General features: G+C 39.6%; 1 protein-coding gene across 5 annotated transcripts in view; it reads left to right on the top strand.

Moving 5' to 3' along the window:
- Positions 1-8,206: 8,206 nt before the first annotated feature.
- The window catches only part of LOC125768827 (uncharacterized), a 109,382-nt gene continuing 102,534 nt past the window's right edge, over positions 8,207-15,054 (top strand). For 4 of the 5 annotated variants that reach the window (XM_049437000.1, XM_049437003.1, XM_049437001.1 and 1 more), the window contains exon 1: positions 13,286-14,620. The gene's annotated coding sequence lies outside the window, so the exon portion shown is untranslated. Of the gene's footprint in view, positions 8,428-13,285; positions 14,621-15,054 lie in introns of those variants that run through there. The other variant, XM_049436999.1, reaches the window with a different exon arrangement.

Genomic DNA, 15,054 nt, shown 5'->3' on the forward strand with positions numbered 1-15,054 from the left:
TACTTTCGTTTTACTGTCGTTCGCAACGGTGGTACCTTATGCTACAGTGATCCAGTTTTTCTACACACCAACCAAGACGATCAAGTGAGTAGATTAAACATTTGTAATATTTTTATCCGTAACCTGATATCATTTACCAAAATAAGGTCAATGTCGATTTAAAGTTATCAGCTGGACAAATTTTAAAATATTGTCATGTAATACAATACTTCTAAATTCTAGAATCAACAGAAACAGTAAAGTACAAACGAAAGACCTTCGTGGAAAGCGAATTATGAAATGCAAAAGTAACTTATGTCAGTGCAATTATTTAACGTTTGAATCGAAACTGCTATTAAACGACAAACAGCAATTAGCAATTACAAAACAGACAGACTTGAACATAAAGTTATTTGAGCTGCCAACCGGTGTCTCACCTCGGAGACACCTTTGTGGAGAAAAAATATATTCAACAGCGCCAGTTGAACCGTGAAAGGTTACCAGCCGATTGAAGAAAACGGAAGCCTTTCGCGTCTTACGCAGCGCTGTAGATCGAGCTCAACGCCGTCGACAGCACGATCTACGAACGCAAACGATCGCATCCCCACCAGCGACGAACGGGTCCGGTTCATGCAACAGCTGGCATGGTGTTCATTTGGCAAACCGCATGGCAGCGCGGTAACCATCAATTATCAGTTCGTTGAAGCTGTTTTGCCATGAAATAATCATACCGGCACACTGTCGTTGGCAAATGTTTACAAATGCTAGCGTATTTTAAGGAAAAATTCCACTTTTTCATCTTGCAAAAAGCGGTACATTGTTGTGCGTTTGGTAAGTTTATTGTTTTTCATCCTGCTGCGTATCTGTACCGGCTGGAATGGTTCAACTTCTTCGTTCGTAAATATGGTTCGATATGAGTTTTGTATTATTATTTTTCCAAAATTGGAAATGAGTGGCTAATTTGAAATAAAAATACATACCTACTAAGCGATGTAAAATTTACTATTGAAAAAGATGCAATTTAATTTCCAAACAAAGAGATAGGGTTTTTTTCCGTAACCTGGAATATCTTAAGAATATCTTTCTTAATTTTAATTTCTAAATTCATCAAAATCTCAACGATACGAAAAATAACAATCGTAAAAACCTAACCTCCAAATAGCATTGCATTCCACTCAATCAAATCGCCAAAGGTTAGATTTGACCACGGTCGAACGGAGCTGAAAGAAATCGTAATAAATGCAGCATTAATTGCAAACCTGAGTGGATGTGAAGTGCTGCGACGGTACATCAACCACTTTTGACCAAGAGTTTGAATGTTTAAGCCACAGGTGCTGAATCTATTTGCTATTAGAAGCTATCGTTCTAATTGGAACGTGGATCATTTAGCAAAAAAAAGAAATTACTTATTCTTCACACAATTAGAATCGAGGTAACCAATTTATTGTTTCTTATGCTTCTCTCTCAATACGTATGCAAAAAAGCAAAACATCTGCAGTATTTTAACAATGCAAACCCAAATCGAATTGCTAAGGTGAATAGGTAGCTACGGTATGAAACAATTCGTTCGAGGTTTTCTTTCCAAGAGAAAAAAAACTCATTTAAAATGCATTTCAAATGGCGTGGGCTGGTATGGACTCGGTGCAACATAACTCGTGTGAGAAGGTTACATACCGAGAGCATGCATACTAATGAGTAAGAACGTTTGCCGATCGCTTCACTTGTGCCGTAGGTTATTAACCACCGCAATTTGAAGGACAATCTCCGATGTGCATATGCGTATTGAAATGAACACACGAATAACAATAACAATCAAGCGTGTTGGTGCGTTTATAATAGCTATTATTACTAGAAGAATTATATAACCTCACCATGGGCCATGTCGTGTTTCAGTTCACTATAGAGTAGTAGATAAAATTACTAAAAGAGGGAACCTTAGTTATGTGCTCTGTGATGCATCAAATTACTAGTCAATTTTTCAATTATCTGTATCGAAACGATTGTTCTTGTGCGTGTAGCAAATAGACTGCTCCACATGTTGAATGTCACTTATTATAAATATGTAAGCAACTCAAAGCATGTATTACAGTAAAACCCATCATCATAAGTACAACGAGTGCGACGCCATAAAGCAAAATTTTAGCTGCTCGCTCTATCATATGACCCACTGTATGACAAGAAGCAAACAGACACCAAACCACAAGAAAGGTGATACGCAAGATAAATCTGTTTATCATGTGTCTAATTACCTAATGCTTTACACCAGCCACATTTACCTGCATCTCTTAGTAGTAGTAAAGCAACATTTCGAAACATACGACACAGCGCCTGAAGCACTAACAACATCATGCCTGACCGCAACAATGCGCCATTTAGTCTTGCTGGTGTGGAGATTTTAATTGAATTAATATGGGTCACAAATAAAACACGACGTGTCATCAATTGACCCGAGTGACATTTTCAATTGATTCAAAATTGCTTTCTCAACGGTATACTACAACACTCCACCCCTATCACACATCCCCGTCGCACTCATTTGCTTGTGATTGTGTATAATTGAATCATCATCACTTATCATCTCACCCAAATGAGTTGCAATTAAGTTTTAAACATTCCGCTGAATCGCCCGGACAAGTGAGAATATTCTTTTTCAATTTATGTTTGAATTTTTGAAGCTATGTTTACATCCTATCATTAGAAATTAATAATACAAAAATACAATAGTTTATTATTAAAAATGCTTTTATTTTGTCTTCTCTTTAACAGTTCTAGAGAACATACTAAACGAAACAAAATAGTGTTTCCATTCCTCTCTGTCTAAAATAAATATTGATTTTTGTTATGAAAAATTTTACAATACGCAAACAAACGCCAAACTTTCAAACTTCCCGCATAACTTTGCTTTCTCCTGATGCGACAAAATCCTTGTTTTCTATATTTTCTTCATTCTTGCAACGTTGTTCCATTCCGCACCGTACAACGTGGACAGGCGGAGTAACAAATGCACAGTTTCCGGATGAGTTTCACTTCCGCCACACGAACCCGCAGGAACGTGCATGATCAAACAGATGAAACGCAGCCGCAACAAGCAAGAATTGGTTGCAAACTCTCGGTAGTGGAGTACCGGTGTTTCGGCTCCCGATGGAAGAAAGCTAGTGACGCTCCTTACTTCCCATTATCATCAGCATTAGCGCGAGTCTCTTTCGTAGTGCGGCTATCGAACGATGCAACTAGTGGGCAAACGACGATGCAGTGTACTGTCTCTTGTACCACCCACGCTTCGAATACCCTCACCGACACGCAAGTGGTAGGATGAATGCTGGAAAAAGGGCAAACTTACTGTTACCGAACATTCCAAGCATATTCTGCGGGCGAGAGAGAAAAAAAACATGGCGAGGACAACGTCAGCACACTGACATTAGCCCGGAAATAGTAAACAGTGGCAGTGCACACAGCGTGGAATGCACTTTCACTCCCGCCATGGTTGGCGATCCCAGGGCACGAAAGTCGCCGGATTTATTCGGTAAATATGCTGTTCTGGGCGGACGTGACGTGAGAACCATCCTCCCTCACACTGCTGCCATCCGACACGTTCATCGTAACGTTCGTAAGCTCATTTTTCTTCCATCCAACAAGTTCCGCAGCGACGGTTATTTGCTATTCAGTGGATGTTTTCAGCTTACCAAGTAGAGTCCCATCGGCATCGAGACACGTCAAGTCTCTGGAGGAGACGGTTTTTGCTTACGAGCTGGTCCTGTTGCGCTTTGTAGACTTTTTGGTTTCTTCTTCGTTAGATACATTCCGTGTGCCAAGCGCAAAGCAACTGGTGCCTCTTAACGCGAAAAGTGGACGGTTTTCAGTGTGTTTTATCCTTTAAGATCAGAAATAAATACTGGATTCAATAGAGAGTGTTGGCTTACTGGTTTTCTGTGTCAATTAAACTACGGTCTTTGTTCTGCTAATCGCCAGCATGGGACATTCAATTCCCAGTTCTTGCAGATCATAGGATTATTAATCTTCTTCAACATATATTTTGCAAATATTTTCTGAACCAATAAACCAAATTCTTTCAAATGATTGTCGATGCTAAACATGTTTCATCATTTTAAAAGGAAAGACAGAATAAAAAAGCTATGTTCAATTATTCACTTTAATGAATAATAACTCATTTCAATGAATAATGATTCTGCTCAGAGAGATCTGAATCTAACTTCAGAACATTTATTTCACTTTGCGGTGCTTGAAATAATGCCATTGCTATGCGGGTTTTAAAAACTAGAAGGCACTTAATTACCATATCGCACATTAAAAAATCGAGGATTGTTGACAAATAGGTACTTGGCTGACCACATCTTTACGTCTTTTATTATGCAATATTCAATACCATTTATCTTTGCCTACACACAATTACATACATATAAATAAACTTACACGCCATCAGCTTTGTATGTTAGATCATCATGTAATGCAATGGGCAAAATATTGATCAAAAAACTTCCGGACACCAAAGTGATGTCTAAGTCAAAACTCATTCAAAAATGGGACATTCGACAGATCCAAAGTTTCGTTAAGAAGAGACACTAAGAAGAAGCTTTCTTTTTGTTTTATTTCGTTTTTCGATTTTTTTCATTTTCCAGAACAAAATTTGAAACCACATATCTTTGAAGGCAACGGGAATAGAATGTATGTATGTAAATAGCATTACAAGTATAAACGAGTTATACATATATCAGTCGTCGCCACTATTTTTTTAAAACTTTAATGCAATCTGGCAACACTGTCATTTTGAAGCGTCACCAATAGGGTATCTTTTAAAGTAGTTGTCATTTTACTAGAGTAATAAAAACATAGTTTCTGTGAGCCCCAAGAATTTCTACATCTCAAGCAAATAAAGTGGTTTTGCGATGAGTATTAGCTGCTTGGGTATTAGCAATATAGTTACCAAAACACATCGTATTTTAGTGAAAGTGATGACCATGCTCTGACTGAACGCACGTGTCGCATGGTCCAAAAGGGGCAATTTGGACGAAAGTTTCCATATTTCCTTATTTAATTTAAAAGCGGAACAAATTCATTGTACTGTGAAGATCACTCCATAGTCTCTCACCCTACATTATTCATATGACATTTATATTAATGTATGCAATCGATTAATAAAATCAATCGAAACTAAACAAATAGCAGTTAAAACATATGCAAAGCCAAACAATCAAATGCTTATTTGCTCATCATGCATTTTTTTAAACCTTTTTCAAGGCAACGATGCAAATGAATTCGCATCCATTATTTTCAATTGTTGCATCGTTCTCCCGCTGTTTTGATTCCCATATAATCCTTGACTAATCCGACAGCTTGCACATTCCGTGGGCACCGTTCCAATAAATGAAAGTGCAAATTGCAACACACCAAAAAATGGCCCCATTTCATTGCACTCTCTGCACACTTCACATAAATGCTTGCCTTCGTCTTTCTACCATCTTTACGCCAACATTTAGCCACAGTTGGTGTGTCCTGGCAAACAATAACGTGGCTGCCCTCACTTTAATATGCATTCGGCAACCGCTAACCAGCAGTGCCTTCCTACGTATCGCAACGATGCCAAACATGCTCCTCCTACAACACATTTAACGCGCTAGACATACACACTACACGGCTACAGTCAAGGTGCAGAAAATCTAATTTAAATTCATAACGAATTTTCAACCTCACCACCGTGCTGCCCGCAGAAAATTTCGACTATTTTGCTGCGAAAAAGCATTCACGGGCTGGGAAATGGGAGCGGTTGTGGTAGAATATTCGGCAGGATGTTGGCAACATCTCCATGCGCCCTGTGGAATATGAAAATAAAGGTAAAATAGAAGGTGGAGAAAACAAAACAAAATCGAACAAATGAAGGAAAGCTGCGAAACGAAAGCACATTAATGTACCAGCAAACAGGCAAAGCTTGGAATGTACCACAACTAACGGTTGCCAAACGAAATGGCGCTCTGTCCAGCGCAACAAGCTAGTCGACGGATTTGCATTACAGTGGAACATGCAAGCATTTTGTGCAAAAAAAAAATCACACACACACGTAAAGCTCAATGACTGTTTGCACACGAACCCATGCCGTGTGTTGCTGTGCACTGTTTCAAGCGTTAGCAAAACGATTGCATACCGTCAGGCGCTTTGCTTTGGTGAAGATGTAGGTGAAAGAAATTCGCTCTAGCCAAACGACGCACAGCACATTTCCGCTTCAAATTGTCTTTTCCGGTCGTGTGGTTCCGTTCGCTTGCCTCGGACCTGGTGCTTTTCCATAGATTCAGCAACGTTTCCCACGCGTATGGTACGTTTTCTGAGCGTATATTCCTACCAACCACCAACTGAAGTAGCATAACAAGACGTAGGGAGCACAAGGCACAAGTCTAGAAGCGAAACGGAATTAGCAAAGCGCTCGAAATTAGACCACCACAGTATATGTTTTATGGTTGTGTTTTTCTGCTAGCATTCTTTATGGCTAGCATACATGGCGGCGGCCATATGTGTTGGTTGATATTGTGTTTGATTAGGTTGGGAAATACAAATAGCAATAGAAACTCATTCGCAGCTTTATTATTTTTCAGACCTTTATGATTCAAAATTGCTTGTTTGTAAACAAATACTTTATTTTTTACACTGCTCAGAAAATAATCTCATCAGTCATTTATTACAGTGTGAGATAAGAGAATATTGTTGATATGATATTTTTTTATTTATTTTTATTACCGATGTCAAAATAAATTATAATTATGATATAAGAAATTTAAAACACAACAATTTATAGGTTTTGAGGTTATTGTAAAAAGATCATCGAAAATTTTCAACTTAATGTAGACAGAACTTTTGAAATATTTTTCCAATTTGCAAAAAAACGTATTTTCTTAAAAAAATACATACTTGTAAAGACTTTTTGCATTTTTAAGCGTTTATTTAAATAAAAACAGTATTGTTAGTAAAGTTTGTCAATAGAACAAAATAACAATTGTTAACTAAAATTTTTCAAATTTGAGAAAAAGTTACATTTAAAAAAAACATAAACGTAATAATTACAACAACAAATAAATAAACAAAAACATTAACAACCAGATATTTTGAAAATAGCTAATAACAATTTCTTAATAGAAAAATATTCAATTTTATTCTAATTATTTGCAATGCATCGTTGTCCATAGCTTTGCTATCGTTAACAGACCTAAAGAGTGGCAAATGACCATTTAATCGAGACACACTAACACGCAACGCTACCATCAATAGCAAAACTATTGAGAAACGTTAACACTTCATTTGCTGAATCCGTCGGTTCATGGACCACTTCACTTTAAAGCCCATCCCGCTGCATTCCTTGCATATCAACAATGGCCTGCCACTCGCACCAGGCGTCTCCATCGTGCAGGTACAAGTACAGGCTACCGTTTCGCAAGCAACAGGATATCTCACCAACAATTGAAATGCTGTTCCTGCACGCATGGAGAAGAGGGATAAAAACGTGTTCACCCAATTTCTCACCATCGGGTTTAGAAACTCTCGCTTGTGGTGGTTTTTTCTCACCTACTTTTCAGAAGGCAAATAGCCTCTCTCCGGCGAACGTGCTTTTTTCTCTATTCCAGGTCACCATAACTTTCTTGCTGGTTTTCCTCGTGGAGTGTGCATTTTAAGATTTCATGCACGATAAGACGAAAGAATTGGTAAATTGATGACAGAATTTATTTCCTTTTTTGGTTTTCATTTAGTTTTGCATGGCAGCTTGAGCGGACGGATCGGTAGTTTCATTCAAGTTTCAAATAAATAACAAAAAATAACATTTTTTTAAATTCCTACGATAAGAAAATATCGACAGGTAGCTTTCAACGTGATGAAAATAAAAATCATGATAAGGACAGCATATAAATTGATTGTGATAATTTGATTACTAAATGGCAACCGTCACACATGTTCCGAGCCCATAGTGGTACGTTCCATGATGAAATTGTTCATCTCAAAATGGCTCTCCGTACAGGGAGCATTTCGCTGACCCGTTTCTGCTCTCCCGCAAACGCTCTCGGAGCACGGAGCACCAGGCAGGCGACCTAGGCGATGCACACGTGCGCGCACATACACAAATCCACACGTGCGCACAGGCACCGTCAGCACCCGTGCAGAGGGGTTTCCGTGGGAGGCCCGAACCAAACGCAGGGCCAAAAGCGCGCCCGATCGGCTTTGGCTCAGTGCCGTCGGAAACTGTGGCGCGTACGGACCGCGCGTCCGAATCGGTTATCGCGTGCTCGAACACACTGCAAACTGCAGGACTGCAGCTTTGCTTTGCGCATCTTCCAGACAGGTCGCCTCCAGTGTCACACACACCTGTGCGTGGTGGTAACCGGTGGAGCGAAGGGGCCGCGGACGGCAACCGGGACGTATAGAACGTCCCCCCCGGGGGGAGGTGGAGACGAGGTAGAAAAGAATCGTACAAGGGACGGGAGGTGGAATTAGGAGACGGTGGAGACGGTGTGGATGGTTAGTGTCTACAATGTGTGGCTTGCAGCGTGTCTTCACAGGAGATGGATGAGTGCGTTTTTGTGGTTGAAAAAGCATACCTTTCGGTGCACTTGCAAAACTGTTGAAGAGATATTTCCAACCGCTTTGTGTGTGACCTCCGTTGTCCTGGTCGTGTAATGAGGCAGCACCTTTACCTGTGCTGTAGATGAGTTCGGCAAAGGTATGCGTGCGTGGTGTGTATGCGCGTGTGTGTTTGTGTGTGCGTGTGTTTCTGATAGTCAGTGAAAGTCAAAAGGCTGTATGAATGTAGGTTTTCAAATTATCTCCACGAATCTCGGCAACCATAATGGAATTCCTACCAAACGGCCGTTCATTGGATATTCGCTAACCTTGCGTGGTCCATTTTCATGAACATTTAGGGATATTCTACAGGGATTGGGAACTTTTCCTTCTAACCGCTAGCAAGATCGTTTCAAAAACTTGATCTGGATAGAACTCCTCGGCAGCCTACTACTGACCTGAAACCAACCTTTTAGCTCGCGGGTACGAAGTTCTACCACACGATACACGAGACTAGAATATAAGTGAATTTGTGCGAATGTAAAGTGCTACTGGCGGTGTTCGGTATAACCGAAAAAAAGTAACCCTTACGGCCTGATGATAAGCATTGGGCCTACGAAAACTTCACGAAACTCCGGTACCAGTACCAGAACGGAGGGCATAGATAGATTGGTTTGCCTCCAAAACTGAAAGGTTTCTTCGGTGTATGCGTGTGTGCGTGAACAAGATGGAACCATTGGCGGTGGACGGAATACACCAAAAAAAAGGAACATCCCAGCATCCAACCCGGAGGGAAGCAAAGGAAATGCGGACTGGAGAGGATAGGGCAAGTGAGAGCTTAAGAGCAAAAGGAATGCGTGAGAGGGAGCGGAAGCATTATCTGCGTGTCGATCTCGGAGAAAAACCGGATGTGCTCGGGGAGGATGAAAAAGGTCATAGGAAACCACTAGAAGCGCGTGGGCGGCATGGCCAAAATCGAGGTCGTCCAATGATTATTGATATTAATTAGCATATGAGATTTGCAAAACCTTTGTGCAAGGGTGTGATCCAAAAGGGGACAGTTTTCTTCCCATTCCTAGTGATTCAAATTTGGTGAGAATGATTGGTCAAAGATTAGATAGTTCCCAATATATTGCGGCAGTTTGCTACAGTGGCAACAAAATGGCAGTGAAATAGTTAATGAATGCTCGTGCACATTGAAGATCGCACTAAAGCGCTTGAGTGAAACGGCACGGTAAATGTGAGCTATTGTTGTGATGAAGTGCTTGATGAAATGGTAATTAAAATCAATTTCTGTCGAAACTTTCTCTAATTGAGTTTGGCCACCTTTACGCAGCAGTCGACAGAAGGTTGTTTTGCAGGTGGCTTCAGAAGAGTGTTCAGCTAACTTTTGTGCTTACGGAATACGCTAATATAGAAGCAAGAGTTTATATGGTTAAGTTGAAATATCAAAAAGGCAAAAGAATAGGCTTAAAAGACAAGGTTTAAAAAGAGAATCAATTTCATCAAATTGGAATTTGTTTTTTGGAGAAAGATTTTGTTCTCAAATGCTATTTTGTTGTCCTTGCTTACCCTTCCAGCTGCAAAAAGGTTTTACTTTAGTTCCCCATGCTTGTTTAAAGGGTTTATCAAAACCCGAAATACAGTACATTGGAACTTCTTTCTTCATGCAACGTTCTAAAGCTCATGACACAAGCAATCATCAGTAATTGAAAGGTTTCTGTACAGACAATATAAAACAACAAAACAAAAAAACACTTTAGTTTCTCGTGTTTGTGTGTTCTTGCTACATGCTACAAAGAATATGTAGAATGGAACATATAATCGCTGCTCGTCGTTTGCTGATTGTGTGTCCCATACTGGAACGGAGCCGAAATTCGAATTTATGCTCAACCGTACCGGAAAAGCTTATGCGAAGCGGATGAAAAATTCGGCCGGAGAATAGAAGGCTTTTCTGCGTGAAGAAAAATCGTTCCAAGCGCACGTGTGTGCGTGCGTATGTGACATTCCATGGTAGCATGTGTAGCGCTTGTTTTAGGGAAGATTCACAACGTAAAAAAAGGCAACAAAAAATACACTCTGACACTCGCTATCCTCCACTAGCGGTGGATAGAGCAATCCGATAAAAGTCAACTGGGAGACGGACCCATCCGCACTACAGCTGACAAAAAAAAAACGGAAGAAAAACAATAATACCCTCGGCGAAAGAGAGTTGATGATGAGCTCAACCATCCGTCGTCGTTTTCGGTTGGTGGTTCACAACGTACACCTGACCCCTATCCTGCTGCCCTTCACGTTTGTTTTTTTTTGTATTTTTGAAACCCACTGACTGACGCAACAGGATTCTACTTTGTGTTGCGATAATACTCGGCAAAACGTGAGAAAACTTTACCGTGAAAAGCAGCACACTCGGGGGACAGGGGAATTGGAGAACGGTGACCAAGGGGAGTAAGGGTATCCTTTCTAAACGAGCTATACCATCATGGTGAAGCTTTTACAGGCCGTGTTCCCGGTACGAGTTGCGAGCAAGAAGAAGAGAGCCTGCATACGACCGAGGGCAGATTGAGAGAGTACCGTGAACAGACAAATCATGCCCGGCAATAGAAGACAGCGGACGGAACGGATGTGCGGTGCAGGATACACGAGGATTACTGTTGTATGTGTGATGTCTAGTGTGTGTATGTGTGTGTCAGTGAAAAAGTTTTCCACCACGCTGATAACATGTACTGGAACAAGAACAAACCGTTTTCCTCCGAAACAACTGATAACAAGCTTTGTACGAGAAGAATCGAGAGTAGCAAAAAAACAAATGGGAATTATATTCAATCGATATTAGAACGGATCAGAAATGCTCCCGATATGTATTGCTTTAACTAAAAAGGGAAACAAAAGCTTTTTGTTGAAACATTTTATTGTTTATACCAAACAAAAGGAACATTTAACTAGGAAAAAGGCCATTCTCTAAATTAAGTAAAGTTTATTATTAATTTCCATTGTTATAATATACATGAATTAACTAAAAATAAACGATCCTTCATGTGGGTTTTTTGGCATACAAACAAAAGTAACGCGCTTTGCCTTTCTTTCGGAACAAGAAAAAGAATTTTTAGAATGATGTTTAAGTCGATTGATTGCTTTTGCTTTACTATCGATTATATCGATCTGAGCAAAATGGCGATCTGGTCTTTAGTACGTAAGCATTACATCTGCATCTATTAAAGGCCAACGTAAATCTTCTAGCATCGTTTCCCACAACGACAATTCTCGTAAGCTTTGTTGACTTCTGTAAGCAGAATAATTTATTTCCTATCGATTTATGAAAATTGTGCCGTGTTAGGGGCAATATCGTTCGCACTCACTCCGAGCATTGGGATGGGGTGAATAATCCATCAGTTTCTTACCTTATGCTGCCTGCTTGTGCTTTGAATATTTATGTACTGCATAAATATAGGGAAAGCAATGCTACACACTCACTGGAAAGTTCAAAGTCTTTACTTTGTGCAGGCATTTGGAATGATGATGATAAAAATAATCTTAAGTGTAAGTAATTGCTACACTTATTGATAAAAGTTTTTGTTTTGATAGTTTGTAAGACATTTTTTATTGTTGAACTTTAATATCGAAAAATGGAGTATAATATGTAGGATGTGTAAATAAAACAAACCGTTATATAAAATGTTACGATATGCTCATATACATACAGTATCTAAACGCTAAAATGCTTTTAATGCAAAACAATCCAATAACAATAACGACTTAATGGGAAACTAAAACTTAAAAATCAATTGCCACAAATGAATGTGTCCTGTCGATATTCCGTTCCGTCGCAAGGAGTGTAAACAATCCCGAATCGATTGCATACACCATCCAAAGCTTCCCAGCCAGCAAAAAGTGCACAACGGAAAAGCAAATCACTAGCGCAAGTGTGCCGCAAGTGAGCTGCAGAAAAGAAAGCAAGTAGAACAAACAGTGAAGCAAGTGACAATCATGCATTGATAAGGGAAAATGGCACACGCCAAATGAAGAATGTGACGTGACCGAAATGGTGGCTAGTGGAACGGGACCGGGAGCTGAATGCAAGAAGGTGTGTTCATAATAGTGCGTGAATGTTCGAAGCATCGATCTGTCTGTTCCTGCACAATGAACTTTATGGGGGAAGTGAACGTACGACCAGGACATGGTTCTCTTTTTGGGGAAGAGGGACGAGATGAGTCAGTGTGTATGGAAGCATGTGAAGATGATACTAGGTCCATTTATCACCGCTGATATCCTGCTGACGGCATGTGGCAGCGAGGCATGGTTCGTTAGTAGTGCAGGATAACCGCTAGGAGGAGAGAAGGAAGTTAGAGTGTATGTGTGAGTGTGTAGGTGTGTATTTATCAAACAATGAGGACGATCGGTATATTATTTCCATTCATAGCATACGGTTCGGAAGACTGTATGCCGTTCACATATCGGAGTTTTAACAGATGGGCAGCCTTTTTTTTGCTGCTGGTGGTTGTAGACCTACATTTGAATGCAATGTACTGAAAGCTTAAAGCATTTAGTTTTAAAGTCATCATTAATTTGTTTTGATTTTTTTAACAAAGATTAATCACATAATACTATTAACTAAAAATCAGTTTGTTTGTTTCATTACTTTTCTGTACAAAACATATTTTTATTACGTGTTTTTAGCTACTTTCAAAATTGAAGCTTTGTTTTTTTTTGTAATTTTGGTTTGTTTGTAATAGTTTTATGTTCCTTTACAATATGACTTTAGGAAATTGGAAAACAATATACAATTCTTATCACATTTTATTAAATTAATATGAAGTGTTAAGACAGTTTTCTAACTTGTAACACTTTTGGTCAACAAAACATTACCTAAATAATGGGAACTATTCAAAATCGGTAAAAGAACATATTATATAAAAGATAGGTTGGGTCAAATCAAATATTCTTTTCACCCCTGAAACCATCAGCCATTTCGCTTTGCGTTGCAATAACACACCGCATCGAAACAACATGCCTGAAGATATTTTCTCGAACCAACTGCCACTATAAACCATCCATCATGACCATTGTTGTACGATTGCGCTGTCCTGTTCGATAGGCTACAATGGATTATTTTTTTCCTCCCAAACAATACCATGCACCCCAACCTCCCAACCTCCAAATGCCCAACCTCCCATGCACCCCACTTTTTTCATCCCAACCTCCCAAACAGACATTGCGAAACATCGTTAGCTTCTTTTACATACGACAAACAACCAAACACCGCTCAAAGGCACCATTTTCGATCATTCGTGTTATATTTCGCTTCGCATGCCTGTCGGGTGGGACGAAACAAAGCAGCAAAAACGATCGCAAAATAAAAATAAAAAATTACACACAGAGCAGCATCTAGTTCACAGCTTCAAACAAGATAGACATACCGGTTTGTACAGTATAAAGCATACGACGACAACAGCTACAAACAACAAAAACGTCCGACTGCAAATCGCTCGGTACAGTGCGTCCTTCCGTTCAGGATGGTGAAAACTTCCGTGCAAACCGGAAACATACTGGCAGAAATTGAATTTGTCTGCAGAGAAATTTTCTCACTCGTATTTGCGTGTGGGTGTGTGTGTGTGTGTGTATGCGTGACAATGTAGCAGTGAGTGTTAGTTCTGGTGATTTATATTTATTTGAATAACAATCACTTCCGCACTTCGTTCTTTGAGGTATATTGTTATATTTATTCGTGTGATGTTTTCTTCCTATGTTAATGGTCTTCAGCAGTGTGAAAAAAAAATCTCCTACATGTGATGCAAAGTACAAGGTGTAGCGAAGAGATGCTGAGTGTGTAGTGTGATGGCTACTGATAATATGCCACTTTTGAAGTGCATCCGTGTTAGTGTTGGTAATTGAAGGAGTCTAATCCTAGTGGAACAAGCAAATCCCATTTTGAGGATTTAATCTGGTTGGCACATAACGCAAATGTATTATTGGATGCTTGGTTGAAAAGTGCCCCACAAACGGAAAGCTTGTGAATTGGATAACTGTAGGAATTTGGACAAAGCAACTATAAATGTTACCGGATTTATCAGGAGCAATTATGTGGAAGGTAAGCAATACGAGCAGCATTTGTTTTTTTTTTTGTATACGTTTTTGTCATTTCTTTAATCTTTTTATAGCAATGGAGATGAACTGTTTTTTTTTTTTGTTTATTTAGTTGTCCATCAAAACAATAAATGGCAAGGCAAATTTCGTTTCCAGCAAAAGCAGTGTGAACCCGGGGGGAAAAAAACTACCCCAAACAAACTTCCTAGACCTTGGGCAGATAAACAATGCTGAAAGTAATTTTATAGTCCCACATTTTTATTCCTCCCTGTCCCATTTACTATCGAACGGCAATAGAACGATCTGCAGCAACCGAGCATGCTAATGGTAATCGCAATCTGCAACTGGCCATAAATAATCGGGGATTTACGAGGTTCCATTAGCTGCGACAGAGCGAAAGTAAATCATTCTTCAGTATAAGGGATTTTTACTGCCCGG

The sequence above is a fragment of the Anopheles funestus genome, chromosome 3RL (genome assembly GCF_943734845.2).
Source record: "Anopheles funestus chromosome 3RL, idAnoFuneDA-416_04, whole genome shotgun sequence".
Lineage (NCBI taxonomy): Eukaryota > Metazoa > Arthropoda > Insecta > Diptera > Culicidae > Anopheles > Anopheles funestus.